We start from the raw sequence: 6,390 nt of genomic DNA on the forward strand, positions 1-6,390 counted from the left end.
AGGAGGTAGGGGCAGAGGGGGTAGGGGCAGAGGTGGTAAGGGCAGAGAGGGTAGGGGCAGAGAGGTTAGGGGCAGAGGGGGTAGGAGCAGAGGTGGTAGGAGCAGAGGTGGTAAGGGCAGAGGGGGTAGGGGCAGAGGTGGTAAGGGCAGAGGGGGTAGGGGCAGAGGTGGTAGGGGCAGAGGTGGTAGGGGCAGAGGTGGTAGGGGCAGAGGGGGTAGGGGCAGAGGGGGTAGGGGCAGAGAGGGTAGGGGCGGAGAGGGTAGGGGCAGAGGAGGTAGGGGCAGAGGAGGTAGGGGCAGAGGAGGTAGGGGCAGAGGGGGTAGGGGCAGATGTGGTAAGGGCAGAGGTGGTAAGGGCAGAGAGGGTAGGGGCAGAGAGGTTAGGGGCAGAGGGGGTAGGGGCAGAGGGGGTAGGGGCAGAGGTGGTAGGGGCAGAGGGGGTAGGGGCAGAGGTGGTAGGGGCAGAGGGGGTAGGGGCAGAGGTGGTAAGGGCAGAGGGGGTAGGGGCAGAGGTGGTAGGGGCAGAGGTGGTAGGAGCAGAGGTGGTAAGGGCAGAGGGGGTAGGGGCAGAGGTGGTAAGGGCAGAGGGGGTAGGGTCAGAGGGGGTAGGGTCAGAGGGGGTAGGGGCAGAGGGGGTAGGGGCAGAGGGGGTAGGGGCAGAGGGGTAGGGGCAGAGGGGGTAGGGGCAGAGGAGGTAGGGGCAGAGGTGGTAAGGGCAGAGGAGGTAAGGGCAGAGGGGGTAGGGGCAGAGGGGGTAGGGGCAGAGGGGTAGGGGCAGAGGGGGTAGGGGCAGAGGTGGTAAGGGCAGAGGGGGTAGGGGCAGAGGTGGTAAGGGCAGAGGGGGTAGGGGCAGAGGGGGTAGGGGCAGAGGGGTAGGGGCAGAGGGGGTAGGGGCAGAGGTGGTAAGGGCAGAGGGGGTAGGGGCAGAGGGGGTAGGGGCAGAGGGGTAGGGGCAGAGGGGGTAGGGGCAGAGAGGGTAGGGGCGGAGAGGGTAGGGGCAGAGGAGGTAGGGGCAGAGGAGGTAGGGGCAGAGGGGTAGGGGCAGAGGGGGTAGGGGCAGAGGGGGTAGGGGCAGAGGTGGTAAGGGCAGAGAGGGTAGGGGCAGAGAGGTTAGGGGCAGAGGGGGTAGGGGCAGAGGTGGTAGGGGCAGAGGTGGTAGGGGCAGAGGTGGTAGGGGCAGAGGGGGTAGGGGCAGAGGGGGTAGGGGCAGAGAGGGTAGGGGCAGAGGAGGTAGGGGCAGAGGGGTAGGGGCAGAGGGGGTAGGGGCAGATGTGGTAAGGGCAGAGAGGGTAGGGGCAGAGAGGTTAGGGGCAGAGGGGGTAGGGGCAGAGGGGGTAGGGGCAGAGGTGGTAGGGGCAGAGGTGGTAGGGGCAGAGGGGGTAGGGGCAGAGGGGGTAGGGGCAGAGGTGGTAGGGGCAGAGGTGGTAGGGGCAGAGGTGGTAGGGGCAGAGGTGGTAGGGGCAGAGGTGGTAGGGGCAGAGGGGGTAAGGGCAGAGGGGGTAGGGGCAGAGGGGGTAGGGGCAGAGGGGGTAGGGGCAGAGGGGGTAGGGGCAGAGGTGGTAGGGGCAGAGGGGGTAGGGGCAGAGGGGGTAGGGGCAGAGGTGGTAGGGGCAGAGGTGGTAGGGGCAGAGGTGGTAGGGGCAGAGGGGGTAAGGGCAGAGGGGGTAGGGGCAGAGGTGGTAGGGGCAGAGGTGGTAGGGGCAGAGGGGGTAGGGGCAGAGGGGGTAGGGGCAGAGGGGGTAGGGGCAGAGGGGGTAGGGGCAGAGGTGGTAGGGGCAGAGGGGGTAGGGGCAGAGGGGGTAGGGGCAGAGGTGGTAGGGGCAGAGGTGGTAGGGGCAGAGGTGGTAGGGGCAGAGGGGGTAGGGGCAGAGGGGGTAGGGGCAGAGGTGGTAGGGGCAGAGGTGGTAGGGGCAGAGGTGGTAGGGGCAGAGGTGGTAGGGGCAGAGGTGGTAGGGGCAGAGGGGGTAGGGGCAGAGGTGGTAGTGGAAGAGGGGGTAGGGGACGAGGGGGAAGGGGCAGAGGGGCAGAGGGGGTAGGGGCGGAGAGGGTAGGGGCAGAGGGGGTAGGGGCAGAGGTGGTAGGGGCAGAGGGGGTAGGGGCAGAGGGGGTAGGGGCAGAGGTGGTAGGGGCAGAGGGGGTAGGGGCAGAGGGGGTAGGGGCAGAGGGGGTAGGGGCAGAGGGGGTAGGGGCAGAGGTGGTAGGGGCAGAGGGGGTAGGGGCAGAGGGGGTAGGGGCAGAGGGGTAGGGGCAGAGGTGGTAGTGGAAGAGGGGGTAGGGGACGAGGGGGAAGGGGCAGAGGGGCAGAGGGGGTAGGGGCGGAGAGGGTAGGGGCGGAGGAGGTAGGGGCAGAGGAGGTAGGGGCAGAGGGGGTAGGGGCAGAGAGGTTAGGGGCAGAGAGGTTAGGGGCAGAGGGGGTAGGGGCAGAGGGGGTAGGGGCAGAGGTGGTAGTGGAAGAGGGGGTAGGGGACGAGGGGGAAGGGGCAGAGGGGCTAGGGGTTAGGGGCAGAGGTGGTAGGGGCAGAGTGGGTTTGTGTTATTGATGCAAGTCTCTTATTTTCCAGAAAAGAGTGCAGCTCTGTGCACCCTGGGCGAGCAGGCGCTGCTGCTTGTGATGATCACTTGTAGCCCAGACCCCCTCAGCCTGGCATACCTTTGATGCATGAATGCATGAGCTGGCAAGAAATGAAACACAGGGGCAGTGTATAATTCATGAGGCAGGGGAATCCCCTGGCATGGCAGCCTCTCTGGCGGAGGTGTGTGCTGTCGTGTCAGATTGATTTGGTTCCCATGAGTGTTTTCCTCCACACCATTTTGCTGACATTGGAAAAAGAGAGAGAGTTTTCAAAGTACACTGGCAGGAACTTATAGAAGCCCAGATCGGCAGGTTCTGGGGCTGGGGGACTGAGTGCGGTGAGTGAGTGCAGCGAATGAGTGCAGTGACGGAGTGCGGTGAATGAGTGCAGAGACGGAGTGCGGTGAATGAGTGCAGTGACCGAGTACAGTGAATGAGTGCGGTGAATGAGTGCGGTGAATGAGTGCAGCGAATGAGTGCAGTGACGGAGAGCGGTGAATGAATACGGTGAATGAGTGCAGTGACTGAGTGCAGTGACTGATTGCAGTGACGGAGTGCAATGAATGAGTGCAGTGACTGATTGCAGTGAATGAGTGCGGTGAATGAGTGCGGTGAATGAGTGCGGTGAATGAGTGCAGCGAATGAGTGCAGCGAATGAGTGCAGTGACGGAGAGCGGTGAATGAGTACAGTGAATGAGTGCAGTGAATGAGTGCAGTGAATGAGTGCAGCGAATGAGTGCAATGAATGAGTGCGGTGAATGAGTGCGGTGAATGAGTGCGGTGAATGAGTGCAGTGAATGAGTGCAGCGAATGAGTGGAGTGACGGAGAGCGGTGAATGAGTGCAGTGAATGAGTGCAATGAATGAGTGCGGTGAATGAGTGCGGTGAATGAGTGCGGTGAATGAGTGCAGCGAATGAGTGCAGCAAATGAGTGCAGCAAATGAGTGCAGTGACGGAGAGCGGTGAATGAGTGCGGGGAATGAGTGCAGTGACAGAGTGCGGTGAATGAGTGCGGTGAATGAGTGTGGTGAATGAGTACAGCGAATGAGTGCAGTGACGGAGAGCGGTGAATGAGTGCAGTGACTGAGTGCAGTGATGGAGTGCAGTGACTGAGTGCAGTGAATGAGTGCAGTGAATGCGTGCGGTGAATGAGTGCAGTGACTGAGTGCAGTGACTGAGTGCAGTGCTTGACCAGAGATCACATCCTACACTGAGCACTCAATGCACATTGCACAAGATGTCAGTTGGAGCCCTGGCAGTGGGAGGTCTGGGGACAGGGCCTTTGGTGATGCCTTGTCAACAGAGCCCGGTGGACATGGCTGAAGGCCACGCCCTCTCGACGCTGGGGACAGCAGCCCAGGAGCAGGGAAACATCAAAGACCACCATGTGTTATCAGAGCCAACTGAAGTCTGTCTTCAGTGAGATATGTATTTTTGTTTGCAGATTTATATAGCGCAAACTCGACCCGAAGGTATTGGAGCGCTTTACATGAGCACCGGTTACGTTACACATGGACACATCCAGTTTTTTGGTAGTCACGGAAAGATTAAGTGATTTGCCCAGAATCACAGGATGTGGACGCGACCCCGAGGCTCGAACCTTGGTTTCCCAGCTCCAAAGTCAGCAGTGTAGCCGTCAGACCACATCCTCTCTCCATATGTAAATAAATGTAAATCCAGTATTTGCAAAGCGCGAACAGTTACCCGAAGGAATCCCGGTGCGGGGGGCCGTCTGGAAGATTAAGCAAGCTATTGCCCAGAGTCACATGGAGCTGAGATGACCTGCCACCGGTGCCGGGGATCGAACCGCGAGCCACAGATTCCAGCATCAGTCGCCATGGCCGTGGCGACTGGCGCTAGCACTGGCACTAGGCCTACCCAGAACTTTCTGGAACTGCATGATGGTCACGCCGCCTTCACTTTGGGGCAATGCATGTTCAGAAGCCTTTTCGTGTGTCCTCTGCGCAGTGAGCTCGGTTGAGTGCCATGTTCAGTGGGCGCAGTGGCAGCAGGGATGACGAGCCGGCAGTGACTGAAGCCAACGTCTGCGCCCGTTGGGCTTTGAGATGGATGTCCCATATACCATATTCCTCATTATGATGTATATCCATAAACACATGCTCATGTTCCTGAGTTGATGGCTAGATGAAGGATATGATCATGGTTGGCCTTGATGTCGTTACTCGTCACCATGTGTTGGCGATGGCTGCTACCGCTTGTCCATCACTGGCCCTCGCGGCACGAGCATGGTGCACGTCAGCACTCCTCGCCAACGGCGAGCGAGGATCAAACCTGAATGGTCACCTTATTCTCACTCGCGTGCAGCAGCGCCTGCTAACCAGCTTCAACCAGCCTCACTTCTTAGGGTGCGTTGAGTGGGCCACTCATATACATTAATTGTAAGTTGAAGGATATTGTACCAAGCTGGTGGGGGGGTAGGAGGGTGGAATGTTATGTAATATCCTCTCTTCTTGTATGAAATGTGTAGTTACTTGGATGGATAGCCCTGAGTCTGTACTTGTATTTTTTCCAATCCTTTTGAACTATTTGTAGTAATTTATTTAAAACAAAAAACACTCATTCGGAAAGATCTAAGCCTCCCTCCCCCCTCAAGCCTTGCTTCCTTTCCTACCCTTATATGTGACATCCTTTTTGGTACATTTAAATGCAATAAGCCGCAGTGGGGGCAAAGGTTATGTATAACATTTTTAAATATTTTGCTTTAAAATGATTTAATTACAGTTTTCAAATCTATAGCAGTTCACAAGGACCCGCCCCCTAAGCCTCAGCCTTTTATCTTAACCCACATTTCATGGGCTGCATGGGAGCCCCAGTTTTTTGTTTCAGAAAATGGCATTAGGTCTGGTTTAAAATAAGTCATAAATGAAAAAAAAGTGCAGGAGGCTGTCAGAGCATCAGACCTCTATTGCGGCTGAAAATCAGGTACAAGCATTGGCAAATCCAATCGGTGTGGCTTGCATTTTGAGTTGCCATCTTGGATCAGTAAATTAAAAAAAAATGTGTCCTCATCATTTCATTCGCGCATGCATGCGTGGTGACGCACGCATGCGAGGTGACGCATGCACACACTTTTGTGATAACATGGCATAAAGTACAGGTTGCGTCACCATGCATCACCCTGATTTTTTCCTTTGTTTTGTTTTTCAAATTGTGTCTGATTGCACTGCATCACAGCACAGCATTGGCAAACAAGCATTGGCAAAGCCAAATGGTCTAAAAGGTGAGACATGTTGGCTTTGCCAATGCTTGCTTATATCACCATGTGTGCGTGCTAACTGAGTTTGTCCCACCACTTTCGCCGAACAAGCTCGGCTGGCCTATTTAAATGGTTCTCGGCAGGTTGTGGCCTTGGCATCATTCTGTGACTTAAAGTTCTCGAAGCATACCGTGCAAAACATGTGGGGCAAACCACAGTCTGACACAGTCTGAGCCTCAAAACTCTGAGTTTATATAAACTTACAAACTGCTTGTGCAGCTCAAGAACGTAGGCCGCTTCCATTGGCGAGAAAGGAGTTTTTCGTGAGCATGGCCCCTCTACATGGTCCAGTTGTTAAAACTCCATGGACGAAGGATCACTCATGGGTTCTGCAAGCAAAGATATTAAGTGTTCTGCAGGGTTTGCAATCTTTTTCCCTGTTAAGGCAAAACTTCTTCCTAAATAAGTTTTTTTTAGTGACATTTTTTAGAAAATGTTTTTGTGAAATAATTCTTATTTTTTTGCTGATATGTTCATTGCTGCCTTTGTGAACTTTGCACAGATTGTGCAGTTTTGAATATGTGTGTGTGTGTATGTATGT

The sequence above is a fragment of the Lissotriton helveticus genome, chromosome 12 (genome assembly GCF_964261635.1).
Source record: "Lissotriton helveticus chromosome 12, aLisHel1.1, whole genome shotgun sequence".
Lineage (NCBI taxonomy): Eukaryota > Metazoa > Chordata > Amphibia > Caudata > Salamandridae > Lissotriton > Lissotriton helveticus.